At 45.5% G+C, this 2726-nt stretch overlaps 1 protein-coding gene across 1 annotated transcript in view; it reads left to right on the top strand.

Annotated features, from left to right (window-relative positions):
* Positions 1-1901, top strand: part of RGS20 (regulator of G protein signaling 20) — a 31459-nt gene extending 29558 nt beyond the window's left edge. Inside the window, exon 6 of the transcript XR_006336431.1 lies at positions 782-1901. The gene's annotated coding sequence lies outside the window, so the exon portion shown is untranslated. The remainder of the gene's footprint in view (positions 1-781) is intronic.
* Positions 1902-2726: the final 825 nt, after the last annotated feature.

The following is a 2726-nucleotide window of genomic DNA, read 5'->3' on the forward strand; positions in this document are numbered from 1 at the left end:
AAACAGAAAGTAAATGGACTGGCTTCCATTAGCAGAAGTCCAGGGTAGTTGCAGTGTCTGCAGGGCAGGACCCTGACCTCCCTTCCCCATCCCAACTTCCCTCGGCTCATCACACACAGAGGGTCTCTGCACACATCGGGTACAAAGTACAGGGAGCCCGGGGGGCAGCTCCTCCTGGTGCAGCTTGTCCAGTGGAAGCACTTATCTATCATCCCACCTTTCATACAGTAACCCCACGGAGGAGCACAGGTGGGGTGGGACAGGACCCTGAGCGACAGACCCAGCAGGGTCACATGGGGATGAGGTATCCCCTAAATGAATCAGATGTTTGGGAACTAGTCCCAGAGAGACGAGATACAGCAATGCCCTCCCTTCCCAGGGCTTTCACAATTCTGCTTTTCTATCAGCTACACTTTCTAACAGCACTATTACAAAGGTAACTTGGATGCATACTGTCAGCCACATATAAGAATGGAAAAGCCCTTTTGTGTCAAAGCAGCTCAGTCTTCCAATTATGGAAACACCTGGGCTAATTTGCCCGGACTCTATGGCACATCGCATATGAAATGTTGTTTCTCTCTGCAGTTGGGGCCATTAAGGAAAAAAAAAATAATTAGTTGTCTTTTTATAGCACTGGGGAGATGAATCAGAGCAAGTCATTGGAGGCAGTCATCTGTGCTTTCATCTTCCCTCCACCACTTAGATAAACAAGTACCAGAGTACACAGGTTGATTTGAATAAAATTTTTAATTAATAATAAACCTGTTGCATCACTTTACAGAACCGAAGTATCAGAAGAGACCTCCCAAGGCTGGAGCTTGTTACTTCTTCCTGGAACCGAGTCCACAGCATTGCCGGCACTGGTCACCTGCCCTCCTCCCCCAGATCCACAGTCGTGGGACAGCCTTCATGGCTCAGCTCCCCCAGTCGAGATATGACACAAACAGAAGCAAGAAAACTATTCCATGAGCCCCCACTGGGTGCACCCATTCTCCGAGGTGCTGAACATAGCAGTGAACAAGTTTCTCATAGAAACGCATGGGCTCCGCCTTCCCTAACAGCTACTCGTCACAGCTGTTGCACTGGACTGGTTTCACTTGTGTCATGCATCTTAGGAACTATGTTGGGGGTGAAGGGAGCCCCCACCACCAGTTTGACCTAGGAACTCATCAGGCAGTACCTCTGTCCTACTCATTGTGAAGTAGTGTCTTCAATGTTGGCACTTTGCTTATTTCTGAAACTTGGAGAAACACGTGGATTTTTACATCAGTGACTATTCACCTTACGTTTCCTGGTGGGACATTCTTGTTTCACTTTTTGGCTGTATCCTACAGCATATGGGATCTTAACTTTCTTACCAGGGACCAAACCTACATCTCCTGCAGTGGAAGGTAGAGGCTTAACCACTGGACCACCAGGGAAGTCCCTCAATTCTTCTTGAATGGCTAATTTTCTACAGCTAAATGGGGTGGAGGTGGGGGGCTGCAGGGGGCAGGAAAGAGTAACTGTTGATTTAAAACACCTTAAATCTCACCACTTTTGTTGTTTTTGATACCTCAAATCCCCAAACTATACTTTGAACTGGAGGCAATCATTGTGGAAGTCTAGTGTTAATACTTTAAACATTGTTCCATCTGTGAGGCATGTAGATTTTGATGCACGTATGTTTGTGTGTTGAGAACTCTTGCCATGGCTTCCCAACACTTACATGAACGCTCATCACTCTCAGGAGAGCTGGAAAACCAAGGTGGTGATTTTCTGCCCTCTGGGGATGGTTCTTCATTAACTGTCACTACATCTAACTTTATGATCCAACTCTCACATCTGTACATGACTACTGGAAAAAACATAGCTTTGACTCTATGGGACTTTTGCCAGAAAAGTGATGTCTCAGCTTTCAATAATATGCTGTTTAGGTTTGTCATAGCTTTCCTGTGAGAGTTGGACCATGAAGAAGGCTGAGCTCCAAAGAATTGATGTTTTGGAATTGTGCTGGAGAAGACTCTTGAGAGTCCCTTGAACAGCAAGGAGATCAAACCAGTCAATCTAAAGGAAATCAACCCTGAATATTCATTAGAAGAACTGACATTGAAGCTGCAATACTTTGGCCGCCTAATACGAAGAGCCAACTCATTGGAAAAGACCCTGATGCTGGGAAAGACTGAAGGCAGGAGAAGGGGGTGACAGAGGATGAAATGGTTGGATTGCATCACCGACTCAATGGACATAAATTTGTGCAAACTCTGGGAGATGGTGAAGGACAGGGAAGTCTGGCGTGTTGCAGTCCATGGGGTCACAAGGAATTGGACACAACTTAGCAACTGAGCAACATCTTGGTTCCTCCATGTTAACACAGTTGCTTTGTCCTAGAAATAGACATTATAAGATATTACCCTTGAGAACTGTTTACTTCCAGTTACTTTATAACTGGCTGACGTTTTCCAATCTAAGACTCCCTGTTTGGTTTCTCATATCACACTGAGTGCACACACAAGGATGTACGCATGTACTCTGCTCTGAACCAGCCTGAATCCCTCACCGGGGTCCAGGGAGGAGACTACAAACGTGCTCTGCACCGCTGCTCGATACTAGTCCCTTCATACCCACAGCCAGGCAACCATTAGTTAAAACTGCACTTTAAAAACACCTTAATAGTTGGGAAAGGAGAACTTTTTAAACAAAAAATAAAGCAAGTATAGATATCCAAACAAAATGACAAAATGTGA

This window comes from Cervus elaphus, chromosome 21 (assembly GCF_910594005.1).
Source record: "Cervus elaphus chromosome 21, mCerEla1.1, whole genome shotgun sequence".
NCBI lineage: Eukaryota > Metazoa > Chordata > Mammalia > Artiodactyla > Cervidae > Cervus > Cervus elaphus.